This window comes from Rutidosis leptorrhynchoides, chromosome 7, assembly GCF_046630445.1.
Source record: "Rutidosis leptorrhynchoides isolate AG116_Rl617_1_P2 chromosome 7, CSIRO_AGI_Rlap_v1, whole genome shotgun sequence".
In the NCBI taxonomy this organism is placed as follows: Eukaryota; Viridiplantae; Streptophyta; class Magnoliopsida; order Asterales; family Asteraceae; genus Rutidosis; species Rutidosis leptorrhynchoides.
This window is the reverse complement of record NC_092339.1, coordinates 289,660,619-289,678,131: the sequence shown is the minus strand read 5'-3', so window position 1 is coordinate 289,678,131 and position 17,513 is coordinate 289,660,619.

Below are 17,513 nucleotides of genomic sequence, written 5' to 3'. Positions count from 1 at the left end.
ACGGTGACCGGTCTCGATTACTCTGTCTGATATTTCCATTATAAATTAAACTCCTCCGTTCCATTATTCTCACCATTCCTATACTTTCTTTCTTAGTTCATACATCCAAAAGATTGTGAAAATGCTTAATTCCGTGCTAATCCTTGATATTTTTCTAATTATCATTTCTGTCACCCCTTCTTTTCAATCTTCCACCCGAAGAATCTATTTACTTCTACTATTACCTTGGGGTGATACTATTCTTAATTATACCGTGTCATTATATTGCTGTTCGTATTAATATCCATGGTTTGTAGTTTCGAGGTTATTATCGAGCTTTACATTCTCCATTATATTTCGGAGCTTCATGCTTTCGTTTTTCTCTTCCCGTCCGCAAGTCAAGCGAATAGTGATCCGGAATTCGTAGATATGGATTTTGAAATGAACATAGTTAATGTTCTAAGAAGGAATTGGTAATGGCTCGATTTTGATTTGTCAAATTACAAGAATATCCGGAAAAATAGAACTATCAAGAAAATATGTTCTTAATATTTTTAGAGATTGAGTAGATTGCAAGAGTCGTGTAAATGGCACATGATGGTGGTATGTTCTGTGAATCATCACGTTCCATTAGAAACTCAGCATGACTTACTTTAATATAATCACGTTGATCAAGTGTTATTATATTATACTAACTCATGCATCAGTTCCCAACATTACTTCAATAACTTTCATATTTTAAGCTCGAAAGTTTACAGAATATAGAAACTAATAGTTTCTATATGATGTAACACTAATAGTACGAAGAGATTAATGATTTCAGATAAGAATAGTTATAAAAATATCTTCAAAAATATGGAGGATATTTATAATAAAAGATACGATAATATCTCGGAATACCTAAGATCAGAGGATGATAGAAAACTATTGTTTGCAAGGGTTTAGAATAATGAGCAAGATATTCACTAAAGACCTTAGCAGACATTGAATCATTTGGATTCTTTGAAGTCAAACTTATTCTTTGTGATTTGTCCACAGCTTTCTTCATAGTTTCGCATAATTTGCTTTTCGGTACTAAATTTTCTATTGAATGTTTCCATTATAATGATACACAGGAAGCACGAAGAGGTATATAATTTCGGACGAGAATATTTATGAAAATATCCTCAGAAATATCGAAGATATTGATGACGATATTTTGGAATTTCTAAGTACGATGGTTGATAAGGAAAAATTTTCCGCAAGATTTTAACATGACTTCGGAGCAAGATATTTTCTAAAGATTTCAACAGATCCATAATTACCTGGATTATTTGAATATAGGGTATGGTCCTTGTATTTTTCCTTGGTTTCCTTCGTGGTTATCTCAATCCGTTTTCCAGTTCTAACTTTTCTGAGCTTTTCCAACATTCTATTCTTTATCATCAAACTTCCGATGATTAAGGTCGTTTACAGTTTTTTTGTTGCTTCATTCAACTTTTCAAAATTCAGAGTATTAGTTCGCAGACTGGGTGCTTTTCAGAATTTCAGAATGGAAGATAATTATTCTAAGAGATAAATGTTATACATATAACTGTTGATGTAGATATGCTGTGAGTTTTCAAAGTACTGATTGCCGATTCCTCTACATTTACTGCTACCATATCTGAATCATTGGTTATCGATCCGAGGTGATTTCAAGAGAATTGTGTTTTTAGATGATTAAACGCTGACGGTAATATGGTGGAATATAAAAAGTTTCCCGGTAACAATAAAAGAACATACATATAAATCAAGGTGATAATAAGGTTGTTTCGAACGAAAAGTCGAAGTTGATTTGCTGAAGCTGTGACAAAATTTGCTACTTTGAAAAGGAATCGCAAAGTTATTTTTGCTAATAAATGCCAAAAGATCTGACCCGGCTACGTGTTAAACTTTTTCTCAGTTGCCGAGAGTTTCTCAGGTGTAATTCTATATACATAAATCTTTCCTTCCGTAGACGAAGTGCGGTTGGTTCATCCTCTCAATCGAGGTGTTTTCAAGAATCATGAAAGGTTTGAACGCAGATTGTAATTGTCAAGATTTGAACGAGGTTTAAGATGAAATCAATCGGCAAACTTGAAGAATTGTTTAGTTTCATATGTTATAATCAATATTTTAATTCATTTTAATTGTACAATGTTATTAGTCCACAGTCGATAGTCCACTAATAATAGTCCAATAATTCATATATAGTTTAATATATAATATTTGAATTAATTAATACGTATCGTGACCCGTGTACATGTCTGATAGGTCAGATCATGTTGAGATTGAGAGAAATGATAAGATAAAGAGAGATTCGGTATGTAAGCATGAGACTCGGTATTAGAGAGAATCGGTACAATTACATTCCACAGCTTCTAGAACTCGGTTACAATGTAATGGTTATCTAATTAAGACTACTTAGGTTCCTTATATAGCCCTCTTCTAAGGAACCTTCATTTAAGCTTATATTCACATTAACACTATACAACTTCGGGGTCCTAACAATCTCCCCCTTAGTGTTAAATGTGAACTTTACAACATAATCCTATTTTGAAATCTTGAGAGGTCCAAACGTTAGTTTCCATCGTGTGCCATCTGGTTTCGAAACTTCTACTTGATTTTCTGAAACTTGTTTAGAAGGTTTCCAGACACCCCACGCTTTTCTTGGATCTCCCTCATATAATGGATATTCATCCATTTCCTTGAAATATCTTCTCTTTCTCTGTCCACGAAGTATCTCAAACTGTCTTGTATGAACTCGGAGTTTCAGACGATCTCTTATATGCTTTATGAATTCTCCAAGACCCATTATCATGTCAATGTCATGGAACTTGCTTTGATGAATCTTAAGATACTTCAGTGCAGCCTTAAGTGTTCCATCTGAATATTTGTTCAGCTCTTCAGTACGAATGAACACCTTTTCTTTTTGAGAATTTACAAAAACAAACCCTTCGGGTTCGAATTGCATTTGAAACATCCTCATATCCTTCAGTCCCTCTGTAAATTGATTCGGACACGTAATTCGAATCTTTTTCCTTTTTGCTTCGAGACCTATTTGAAAATCTTCACGTCTCATCAGTTCAATTGTCTCCATCATGTATCTTTTCACAGCTTCCAAAGCTTGAGCCTTAGCAAAAGGTCGAATGATGATGATACTGAGGTAGTTGTAGATGTGAATGATGTCAAGCATGTCAAGATTATGAAAATCTGCTTCTGTGAACTTGTACTCTTTCTCATCTTCTCTAATAACGTGGAACTGACTGATGACGTCTTTCTTTTCGCTTATCTCTACTCCGACTCGAGTAATATTCAACACTTCTGAAATACGATAGTTTCTTTGAAGCCACAAATCATCTTCATCTTTGTTGATATGTTTTCTCCACATAAACTCATACCAATTCCTTTCACTTGCTAGAAGCAATCGTGAACCTATATAAGTAAACCTTTTACTCCTTGGTAATTCATTGATGCGGAAGATCTTGTAAGCATTTTCCTCGATCAATGTGTTTCGTAACGTTATAAAATCATGTTCTACTCCTAACAATAATCTTTGCTCCTGATTCTTAAAGAATATTCCATGATTGTATTTGAATCTGGAATTCACTGTTTCACTTGATGTAGGTGTACCAAAAGTTGAACTTTCATTAGCATTTGTTGGATTTGAACTCGATGAGGGTGTAGAATTTGATGAATGACCAGTAGGATTTGTTGCATCATCATCTTCAATATGATCAAAGATCTCATCTTCATTTGGATTAACATATAGATTGTCTTCATCATCATCAGAAGAATCCATTTCATCATCACTTTCTATTACTGGTTCAGGATTCTCTTCATCTACAATCTCTACATCTTCCGAAATTGAAGATACTGGTGATAACTTGCTTAGAATGACAAATCCATCATCATCCGTCTCTTCAAGATATAAATCACTCAAGTTCAAACCCTCATCTACCAGTCTACTATCAGCCTCATTATGAACAATTGGAATTATAACTTGCTCAGGCTCCTTATCATCATGTGTAGAAACCATTTCTGATTCCATCTGAACTTGTTGAGCTTGTGAAGCTGATGAAGACCTTACACCACCACCCTTAGTTGAAATGTTTACCATTAGATATTCTCCATCTACTCCTATCTCCCCCTCATGGCTATTCTGAGGATCAGAATCGTCATGTTCATCATCACGGTGAGGACTCAACGGAGAAGAGCAGGAATTAAGTGGATATCGAACACGAGCACGAAACAATGCTTGAAGCGAAGTGCATTGAAGAACATCTAGATTGACTCTAGAAAACATACGACTGAAATATTCTTGCTCCAAAGCATCATAGAAAAGTGGTAAACGAGAAGGTGATGGTGGAAAAGTAACAATAGGAACACCAGCAGCAGCAACTGTTGAAGGCGATGTCGGTGGAAGTGTTTGAGTTGCCGTGAGGGCAGGTAAGGATGATTGTGCGATATTATTCTTATATGTAGGGCTGTACATACTACTAGTCAGATTCGTGATATCCCCTTCTGATGGAGGTTGGGTAACAACCGGAGTTGTCACCGGCGAAGTTTCTTTCAAAGCATCCGCCTCCATGACTTTGGTCTCATGGGACTCTGACAGAGTAGTAGAACTACCCGTGTGTTTAGTTCTCGCAGAGATATTGCTATCCTCGACTCCTGAAATCATTGATATGCCATGAGATGGCACATCTCTTTCAGTTAAAGACTCTTCCTCCAGACCCTGAGATTCAGAATCCGGAAGAGAAGTGGTTTGAACCAATGGATCACTTTCATGAACCAAGGGAACAGTCTGCTGGAAGTCTGATAAATATCCCGAAGGATTGTCATGTTGACTCGTTTCCATGGGACGCGGCAGATCTTCCTCATCAAGATAAGCCAGACCTCGAGAGCCTATTGTACGTTGAAGTACAGGAGGATTTCCAGCCGATACGCAGGGTGCCTTTTCAAGATTTTTCGGCTCCCCTTCGGTCGTTCTGGACTTCAATGATTGAGTTTCCTCAATCAATTGAGTCAACACAGACTTTACTGCAGAGGAAGACTTTACTTCCTTAGATGCCGAAGCACCTTGCTTTGTAGGATTTATTATTAAGTCCTGTTTAGATTGAATGGGCTTAGTGGTCGTTTTACCATCCGTGCGTTTAGATCTCTTGCCTACCGAAGCTTGCGCTTCATTTAGCGTAGGGCTTACTGTTATTCTTGAATGTGATACGGAGATGGGTGAGGGTGACCTAATTGGCTCTAGGTCTTGGTCCGTATCACCACTGGTTGGAGTAACTGTTTGGCGGACGATGGGTGTTAAAGTCCTAGATCTAGTTACTCGTTGGGTTGGCGGAGTCTGAATCATCTCATCAGGTATGTATCGAGTTCTCTTAGGAGAATGTTCAGGAGATGATTCAGATGCTGTTGCTGAAGTGTCACTGCTTACTTCGGGTGTTGTGGAAAGGGTTGGTTCAATCCTAGTTGGACTAGGTTCCCCGATCCTCACGGGTTGAGCTTGGTGTGCTACCCTAGATCGTTTGAGGTTCACCCTAAGTGGAGGATTAGCTGGCCTGGGTGGTTGAACTACAGGTTCCTCTACAACCTCTGGGGCTGGAACCACGGCAGGTTCAACTTGTTCTTGTTGTACCGAGTTCGGAAGAGGTATTCCTACAGCCTGAAAATAAGAACGCATACGAGCGTCTTGGGGTTCAGCTAGCCTCACTAGCTAATTTGGAATTGGCGCAGTGAATTGATTATCAGACACCATAGGGGTGTTCATCTCCAGATCTCCAAACCTTTTCATCTGTAATCCATGTGTACCTGGTACAAAGATATTTGCATTTCTGCAAGCATTGATAGCATCATGGATAAAGATACAGAAAAACCTTTCGCAAGGGATGTATGTGTAGTGACCCGAAATTTTCCATGTTTATATATATATATTAAATGAAATTGTTATTTTACATGATTAAGTGTTTCCAACATGTTAAGCAATCAAACTTGTTAAGACTTGATTAATTGAAATAGGTTTCATATAGACAATTGACCACCCAAGTTGACTGGTGATTCACGAATGTTAAAACTTGTAAAAACTATATGATGCATATATATGGTTATATATATAGTTAACATGATATTATGATAAGTAAACATATCATTAAGTATATTAACAATGAACTACATATGTAAAAATAAGACTACTAACTTAATGATTTTGAAACGAGACATATATGTAACGATTATCGTTGTAACGACATTTAATGTATATATATCATATTAATAGATATTCGTACATCATAATATCATGATAATATAATAATTTAAAATCTCTTTTGATATTATAAACATTGGGTTAACAACATTTAACAAGATCGTTAACCTAAAGGTTTCAAAACAACACTTACATGTAACGACTAATGATGACTTAACGACTCAGTTAAAATGTATATACATGTAGGGCCTGTTTACTTTGTTTTCCATTAAGTCATGTATGGATATAGATGACAGTATGTGTAAAGATGATTATATGCAATAATCAGTGAATGATTAATGTTGTTTACGAGTTATGCTGAATAAAAAGTCTGAATGATAAAATTGACTATTATACCCCTAAACTAAAAAAGAATTATATTCATTTTTATTTTACACCTAAACTTAAATATATACATACATATATATATATATATATATATATATATATATATATATTATGCATATCAATTAAAAGGAAAATTCAAGAACTATCCAGAGACTTTATAGTGGACGTACTATTGAATTTCTAGATGTATGGATATACTTATAATTATAATCTACCAAACTCCATAAACTATATCACATTATCACTTGCAACTTTACAAATAGCCAAATCGCTTCACCTACTTTTCAAAATCTTAGGAAACCTTCATCGTCCTTAATTCCTTTACAAATATATTAAATCAAAAAATTTACCACACCAATATCTGGATTTAAAAACTGGATTTGCAGACGAGTAGACGACGGTCGAGATCTATCAGGCCAATATCTTCATTCAAGAAAAAATAATAAACTTCTCTGCTCTTCTTGTTGGTGCCTTGAGGTTCCAATAAATTTCTTTGGAATCTCTGCTTGCCCACTCAAGCTTTACAAAAAGAGTAGTCGACAGAGATGATTCGATTACAAAAGTTATCTTCTTGCATCGATTACAAAATTTGTCTTATGCTTCAGTTACAAAAAATTAATTCGATTTTAGTAATACCCTGATATTCGATTTCATCAATACATGAAATTAACGAACGCAATTAATACGAAAAAAATTCCTGAAATTATACGTGGGAAGCACCTGTGGTCAGGAAGGGTAATATTGACAAAAGTTGGGAAAAGATTAGCTATATGGGGACAACTATGGTTTTCCAAATTAACGAATAATGCTTGGATCCAGCCATTTCATTAATTTAAGGCACAAGTAAACAGGATATTATTTGACCGAATAAGTCTTTCATTCACCACAGCTCATTAATTCACAAATAAACAGGCCCGTAGTGTTTTAATATGTATTCATACACTTTTGAAAGACTTCAAGACACTTATCAAAATACTTATACTTAACAAAAATGCTTACAATTACATCCTCGTTCAGTTTCATCAACAATTCTACTCGTATGCACCCGTATTTGTACTCGTACAATACACAGCTTTTAGATGTATGTACTATTGGTATATATACTCCAATGATCAGCTCTTAGTAGCCCATGTGAGTCACCTAACACATGTGGGAACCATCATTTGGCAACTAGCATGAAATATCTCATAAAATTACAAAAATTTGAGTAATCATTCATGACTTATTTACATGAAAACAAAATTACATATCCTTTATATCTAATCCATACACCAACGACCAAAAACACCTACAAACACTTTCATTCTTCAATTTTCTTCATCTAATTGATCTCTCTCAAGTTCTATCTTCAAGTTCTAAGTGTTCTTCATAAATTCCAAAAGTTCTAGTTTCATAAAATCAAGAATACTTCCAAGATTGCAAGTTTACTTCCAAGTTTTCTAAATCCATTCCAAGTAATCATCCAAGATCAAGAAACCTTTGTTACTTACAGTAGGTTATCTTTCTAATACAAGGTAATAATCATATTCAAACTTTAATTCAATTTCTATAACTATAACAATCTTATTTCGAGTGGAAATCTTACTTGAAATTGTTTTCGTGTCATGATTCTGCTTCAAGAACTTTCAAGCCATCCAAGGATCCTTTGAAGCTAGATCCATTTTTCTCATTTCCAGTAGGTTTATCCAAGGAACTTGAGGTAGTAATGATGTTCATAACATCATTCGATTCATACATAAAAAGCTGTCTTATTCAACGTTATAAACTTGTAATCACTAGAACATATTTTAGTTAATTCTAAACTTGTTCGCAAATAAAGTTAATCCTTCTAACTAGACTTTTAAAATCAACTAAACACATGTTCTATATCTATATGATATGCTAACTTAATGATTTAAAACCCGGAAACACGATAAACACCATAAAACTGGATATACGCCGTCGTAGTAAAACCGGGGGCTGTTTTGGTTGGGATAATTAAAAGCTAAGAAGAACTTTGATTTAAAAGCCATACTTCTGGAAAAATTATTTTTCTTATGAACATGATACTATATCCAAAAATCATGGTTAAACTCAAAGTGAAAGTATGTTTTTCAAAATGGTCATCAAGATGTCGTTCTTTCGACGGAAATGACTACCTCTTTCAAAAACGACTTGTAACTTGTATTTCCAACTATAAACTTATACTTTTTCTGTTTAGATTCATAAAGTTAAGTTCAATACAAAACCGTGGCCACTGGAATCACTCAAAACGGATTAGAAACGAAGAAATGGCGAGTAAAACAAGATTGATAAAAACTACTCATTTTACCTACGTGAAAGTTAGTAGTAAATCTTTTCCAACCATAACCTAATCAACTTATATTGTATATTATGTAATCTTGAGATACCATAGACACGTATATAATGTTTCGACCTATCATGTCGACCCATCTATATATATATTGCGGAACAACCATAGACACTCTATATGTGAATATTGGAGTTAGCTATACAGGGTTGTGGTTGATTCCAAAATATATATATAGTTTGAGTTATGATCAATACTGAGATACGTATACACTGGGTCGTGGATTGATTCAAGATAATATTTATCGATTTATTTCTGTACATCTAACTGTGGACAACTAGTTGTAGGTTATTAACGAGGACAACTGACTTAATAAACTTAAAACATCAAAATGTATTAAAAGTTTTGTAAATATATTTTGAACATACTTTGATATATATGTATATATTGTTATAGGTTTGTGAATCAACCAGTGGCCAAGTCTTACTTCCCGACAAAGTAAAAATCTATGAAAGTGAGTTATAGTCCCACTTTTAAAATCTAATATTTTTGGGATGAGAATACATGCAGGTTTTATAAATGATTTACAAAATAGACACAACCACGTGAAACTACATTCTATGGTTGAATTATCGAAATCGAATATGCCCTTTTTATTAAGTCTGGTAATCTAAGAATTAGGGAACAGACACCCTAATTGACGCGAATCCTAAAGATAGATCTATTGGGCCCAACAAGCCCCATCCAAAGTACCAGATGCTTTAGTACTTCGAAATTTATATCATATCCGAAGGGTGTCCCGGAATGATGGGGATATTCTTATATATGCATCTTGTTAATGTCGGTTACCAGGTGTTCACCATATGAATGATTTTTATCTCTATGTATGGGATGTGTATTGAAATATGAAATCTTGTGGTCTATTGTTATGATTTGATATATATAGGTTAAACCTATAACTCACCAACATTTTTGTTGACGTTTAAAGCATGTTTATTCTCAGGTGAATACTAAGAGCTTCCGCTGTTGCATACTAAAATAAGGACAAGATTTGGAGTCCATGTTTGTATGATATTGTGTAAAAACTGCATTCAAGAAACTGATTTCGATGTAACATATTTGTATTGTAAACCATTATGTAATGGTCGTGTGTAAACATGATATTTTAGATTATCATTATTTGATAATCTACGTGAAGCTTTTTAAACCTTTATTTATGAAATAAAGGTTATGGTTTTTTTTAAAAATGAATGCAGTCTTTGAAAAACGTCTCATGTAGAGGTCAAAACCTCGCAACGAAATCAATTAATATGGAACGTTTTTAATCAATAAGAACGGGACATTTCAGTTGGTATCCGAGCGTTGGTCTTAGAGAACCAGAATTTTGCATTAGTGTGTCTTATCGAGTTTGTTAGGATGCATTAGTGAGTTTGGACTTCGACCGTGTTTACTTGAAAAATGATTGCTTAACAAATTTTGTTGGAAACTATATATTTTTAAAATGTGAATATTATGTGATATATTAATCTCTTAACGCGTTTGATATTATGTGATAGATGTCTACCTCTAGAACAAGTCCCATTGACTCACCTAATAATAATGAAGAGTCAAATGTAAATTGGAATGATTCGTGGACTGTTTCACAAGTTCCCTAAGAGGAACCGGAAGAAGAGTCGGAACCGGAAGAAGAATCGAAACCGGAAGAAGAATCGGAACCGGAAGAAGAAATAGAACTAGCGGGGGAAATAATAAAACGGTTAAGTAGAAGAAAATCCTCAACCAACCGACCAAAGTTAATTATGGTCAATGGTGTTTCCGCCAAGGAAGCAAAGTATTGGGAGGATTACCAATTCTCCGATGAATCGGATCCCGACAAGGATTCCGATGATGTTATAGAAATTACCCCAACACAATTTAATAAGGAAAAAGAGAACAATATGGGAAAGGGCATAAAAATAGAGAAATTTGATTCCAAACCCGATGAACTTTATATGTATCGTCAACACCCGTATTTCTTAAGTTGTGACAATAACCCGGGAACCTCTAAATCACCAGGTTTTTCTAAACCAATGTGGAAAACGACGGCTCGTATTAGGGGAACATCATATATCCCTAGAAACTTGGCAAAACGAACCAAAACTGGAGAAGAAGAAACGAGCGAGTCGGAATAAGATAGTTGTATTCGTGTGGTGTAATATATGTAATATAGTGTGCTTATGCTTTATGATATATGTAAAAATTGCTTGTATTAATAAGTATTTTTTTTATGAATCTAACTCTTGTCTATTTTACAGTATAAAAACACAAAATGGATAGACAACCCAATATTTTAAGAGACCTACCCGGAGACATGATTGATGAAATCTTGTCTAGAGTCGGTCAGAATTCCTCGGCACAACTATTTAAGGCGAGATCAGTTTGTAAGACATTCGAAGAACGTTCCAAGAATGCCTTGGTTTATAAAAGGCTTTCGTTCGAAAGATGGGGGATATCACATTGGAAAATCCATAAGTTACGATGTGTTTACTTTGACGCATATATTGCGGGGAACCCAAATGCTATTTTACACAACGGGTTAAGAAATTATTTTGACTCAATATATCCGAATATAGGACTTCGTGATTTAGAAAAAGCGGCTAACATGCAACATAAAGAAGCATGTTATGCTTACGGGTTAGTAATGTTCGCTTCTCACCAAAGTGAGAACAAGAACATCGGGCTACAACTATTAAACAAAACGTTCCCATAAGTGACGGAGTCGGTAATTGGGGTAAGAAATGAGGTTTTTAGGTTATTACGAGACTGTTGGTCATTACGTAACCTTCATCCTTTTGACGACGTTACAACACATTGTCTTACTATCGGTCACAACGGTTATGTTCCACAAAACCAAGGATGGGAAGTGGTATTAGTAAAACCAGAATGCATGACTTGTTTCTGGACGTATGAATTACGTGTCTCTATTGCCTTTGATGAACGCCTTATTTATTAACAAGAATTATCTTCTCAACTACTTTGTATCAAAGTTTTATGTGCTATATTTCATGCTATATGTAAAAAAAAAAAGCGGTATTGTAAGTTTGCAAGTTATTGTATAAAGGTTTGAATATGATACATTTTTTTTTTTTTTTTTGTGATTAGTTTTTCATATAGAATTGTAGTAGTTGGAATGGTATGTTAGCTACTAAGTATGAACTTAACGGGTAGGTACTACCCGAATTAAAGAGTATAAAACGCTAATGTGAAGAAAGAGCTTTTATAAATAAGTTTATATTACGCTACGAAATACTATTGACAACTCTTGATATTCTATATGATTAACTCGTTTCATTTGACTATTGTGAAAGAAATGGCACCGACTACTCGACACACCTTGAATATGAGTGAAGAGGAATTTCGTGCCTTTCTTGCTTCAAACATAGCCGCAGTACAGGCCGCGCTACATACCAACAATAACCTTGGATCTAGGATGCACCTACAAAGAATTCACTGCCTGCAAACCTTTGGAATTTGATGGAACCGAAGGACCGATCGGATTGAAACGGTGGACCGAGAAGGTCGAATCAGTTTTTGCCATAAGTAAGTGTACTGAAGAGGACAAAGTGAAGTACGCTACGCATACCTTCACAGGTACTGCGTTAACATGGTGTAATACCTATCTAGAGCAAGTGGGACAAGATGATGCTTACGCACTACCGTGGTCAGCATTCAAGCACTTGATGAACGAGAAGTACCGTCCCAGAACCGAGGTCAATAAGCTCAAGACAGAACTTAGAGGGTTATGAACCCAAGGATTTGATATTACCACGTACGAAAGACGATTCACAAAATTGTGCCTATTGTGTCTGGGAGCGTTCGAAGATGAGGAAGAGAAGATCGACGCGTTTGTGAAAGGATTACCGAAAAGAATCCAAGAAGATATAAGTTCACACGAGCCTGCCTCCATACAACAGGCATGTAGAATGGCTCACAAACTAGTGAACCAGATTGAGGAAAGAATTAAAGAACAGTCGGCTGAAGAGGCCAATGTGAAGCAAGTCAAAAGAAAGTGGGAGGAAAACGGTGATAAGAATCACCAATACAACAACAACAGCAATTACAACAATAATCGCAACAACTATCCCAACAATCGCAACATCAATCGCAACTAAAACAAACAGCCTAACAACAACAACAACAACAACAACAACAACAACAACAATAACAACAACAACAACAACAACAACAACAACAACAACAGCAGCAACTACAACAATCATCCCAATAACAATAACAACCGCAACAACAACAACAATCAGAAGCAGCTATGCCAAAGGTGTGAAAAGTATCACTCGGGGTTCTGCACCAAATTTTGCAACAAGTGTAAAAGAAATGGTCATAGCGCGGCGAAGTGTGAGGTCTACGGACCAGGGGTTAATAGAACGAAAGGAACAAATGGTGTCGGAACGAGTAATGGCGGAGCAAGTAGTGTCGGAGCAAGTTATGCCAATGTAGTTTGTTATAAATGTGGAAAACCGGGCCACATTATTAGAAATTGCCCGAACCAGGAGAACACAAATGGACAAGTCCGCGGAAGAGTTTTCAATATTAATGCGGCAGAAGCACAGGAAGACCCGGAGCTTGCTACGGGTACGTTACTTATTGACAATAAATCTGCTTACATTTTATTTGATTCGGGTGCGGATAGAAGCTATATGAGTAGAGATTTTTGTGCTAAATTAAGCTGCCCATTGACGCCTTTGGATAGTAAATTTTTACTCGAATTAGCAAATGGTAAATTAATTTCAGCAGATAATATATGTCAGAATCGAGAAATTAAACTGGTTAGCGAAACATTTAAGATTGACTTGATACCAGTAGAGTTAGGGAGTTTTGATGTGATAATCGGTATGGACTGGTTGAAAGAAGTGAAAGCAGAGATCGTTTGTTACAAAAATGCAATTCGCATTATACGAGAAAAAGGAAAACCCTTAATGGTGTACGGAGAAAAGAGCAACGCAAAGTCAAATCTTATTAGTAACCTGAAGGCACAAAAACAAATAAGAAAAGGTTGCTATGCTGTTCTAGCACACGTCGAGAAAGTACAAACTGAAGAAAAGAGCATCAATGATGTTCCCGTCGCAAAAGAATTTCCCGATGTATTTTCGAAAGAATTACCAGGGTTACCCCCACATCGATCCGTTGAATTTCAAATAGATCTTGTACCAGGAGCTGCACCAATAGCTCGTGCTCCTTACAGACTCGCACCCAGTGAGATGAAAGAACTGCAAAGTCAATTACAAGAACTTTTAGAACGTGGTTTCATTCGACCAAGCACATCACCATGGGGAGCTCGTGTTTTGTTTGTCAAGAAGAAAGATGGTACATTCAGGTTGTGTATCGACTACCGAGAGTTGAACAAACTTACCATCAAGAACCGCTACCCACTACCGAGAATCGACGACTTATTTGATCAACTACAAGGCTCGTCTGTTTATTCAAAGATTGACTTACGTTCCGGATATCATCAAATGTGGGTGAAAGAAGATGATATTCCAAAGACTGCTTTCAGAACACGTTACGGTCATTACGAGTTTATGGTCATGCCGTTTGGTTTAACTAATGCACCAGCTGTGTTCATGGACCTTATGAACCGAGTGTGTGGACCATACCTTGACAAGTTTGTCATTGTTTTCATTAATGACATACTTATTTACTCAAAGAATGACCAAGAACACGGTGAACATTTGAGAAAGGTGTTAGAAGTATTGAGGAAGGAAGAATTGTACGCTAAGTTTTCAAAGTGTGCATTTTGGTTAGAAGAAGTTCAATTCCTCGGTCACATAGTGAACAAATAAGGTATTAAGGTGGATCCGGCAAAGATAGAAACTATTGAAAAGTGGGAAACTCCGAAAACTCCGAAACACATACGCCAGTTTTTAGGACTAGCGAGTTACTACAGAAGGTTCATCCAAGACTTTTCCAGAATAGCAAAACCCTTGACTGCATTAACGCATAAAGGGAAGAAATTTGAATGGAAGGATGAACAAGAGAAAGCGTTTCAGTTATTGAAGAAAAAGCTAACTACGGCACCTATATTGTCATTGCCTGAAGGGAATGATGATTTTGTGATTTATTGTGACACATCAAAGCAAGGTCTCGGTTGTGTATTAATGCAACGAACGATGGTGATTGCTTATGCGTCTAGACAATTGAAGATTCACGAACAAAATTATACGACACATGATTTGGAATTAGGCGCGGTTGTTTTTGCATTAAAGAATTGGAGGCACCACTTATATGGGGTCAAAAGTATTATATATACCGACCACAAAAGTCTTCAACACATATTTAATCAGAAACAACTGAATATGAGGCAGCGTAGGTGGATTGAATTGTTGAATGATTACGACTTTGAGATTCGTTACCACCCGGGGAAGGCAAATGTGGTAGCCGACGCCTTGAGCAGGAAGGACAGAGAACCCATTCGAGTAAAATCTATGAATATAATGATTCACAATAACCTTACTACTCAAATAAAGGAGGCGCAACAAGGAGTTTTAAAAGAGGGAAATTTAAAGGATGAAATACCCAAAGGATCAGAGAAGCATCTTAATATTCGGAAAGACGGAACCCGGTATAGGGCTGAAAGGATTTGGGTACCAAAATTTGGAGATATGAGAGAAATGGTACTTAGAGAAGCTCATAAAACCAGATACTCAATACATCCTGGAACGGGGAAGATGTACAAGGATCTCAAGAAACATTTTTGGTGGCCGGGTATGAAAGCTGATGTTGCTAAATACGTAGGAGAATGTTTGACGTGTTCTAAGGTTAAAGCTGAGCATCAGAAACCATCAGGTCTACTTCAACAACCCGAAATCCCGGAATGGAAATGGGAAAATATTACCATGGATTTCATCACTAAATTGCCAAGGAATGCAAGTGGTTTTGATACTATTTGGGTAATAGTTGATCGTCTCACCAAATCAGCACACTTCCTACCAATAAGAGAAGATGACAAGATGGAGAAGTTAGCATGACTGTATTTGAAGGAAGTCGTCTCCAGACATGGAATACCAATCTCTATTATCTCTGATAGGGATGGTAGATTTATTTCAAGATTCTGGCAGACATTACAGCAAGCATTAGGAACTCGTCTAGACATGAGTACTGCCTATCATCCACAAACTGATGGGCAGAGCGAAAGGACGATACAAACGCTTGAAGACATGCTACGAGCATGTGTTATTGATTTCGGAAACAGTTGGGATCGACATCTACCGTTAGCAGAATTTTCCTACAACAACAGCTACCATTCAAGCATTGAGATGGTGCCGTTTGAAGCACTTTATGGTAGAAAGTGCAGGTCTCCGATTTGTTGGAGTGAAGTAGGGGATAGACAGATTACGGGTCCGGAGATAATACAAGAAACTACCGAGAAGATCATCCAAATTCAACAACGGTTGAAAACCGCCCAAAGTCGACAAAAGAGCTACGCTGACATTAAAAGAAAAGATATAGAATTTGAAATTGGAGAGATGGTCATGCTTAAAGTTGCACCTTGGAAAGGCGTTGTTCGATTTGGTAAACGAGGGAAATTAAATCCAAGGTATATTGGACCATTCAAGATTATTGATCGTGTCGGACCAGTAGCTTACCGACTTGAGTTACCTCAACAACTCGCGGCTTTACATAACACTTTCCACGTCTCGAATTTGAAGAAATGTTTAGCTAAAGAAGATCTCACTATTCCGTTAGATGAAATCCAAATCAATGAAAAACTTCAATTTATCGAAGAACCCGTCGAAATAATGGATCGTGAGGTTAAAAGACTTAAGAAAAACAAGATACCAATTGTTAAGGTTCGATGGAATGCTCGTAGAGGACCCGAGTTCACCTGGGAACGAGAAGATCAGATGAAGAAGAAATACCCACATTTATTTCCAGAAGATACGTCAACACCTCCAACTGCTTAAAATTTCGGGACGAAATTTATTTAATGGGTAGGTACTGTAGTGACCTGAACTTTTCCATGTTTATATATATATTAAATGAAATTGTTATTTTACATGATTAAGTGTTTCCAACATGTTAAGCAATCAAACTTGTTAAGACTTGATTAATTGAAATAGGTTTCATATAGACAATTGACCACCCAAGTTGACTGGTGATTCACGAACGTTAAAACTTGTAAAAACTATATGATGACATATATATGGTTATATATATAGTTAACATGATATTATGATAAGTAAACATATCATTAAGTATATTAACAATGAACTACATATGTAAAAACAAGACTACTAACTTAATGATTTTGAAACGAGACATATATGTAACGATTATCGTTGTAACGACATTTAATGTATATATATATATATATATATCATATTAATAGATATTCGTACTTCATAATATCATGATAATATAATAATTTAAAATCTCTTTTGATATTATAAACATTGGGTTAACAACATTTAACAAGATCGTTAACCTAAAGGTTTCAAAACAACACTTACATGTAACGACTAACGATGACTTAACGACTCAGTTAAAATGTATATACGTGTAGTGTTTTAATATGTATTCATACACTTTTGAAAGACTTCAAGACACTTATCAAAATACTTCTACTTAACAAAAATGCTTACAATTACATCCTCA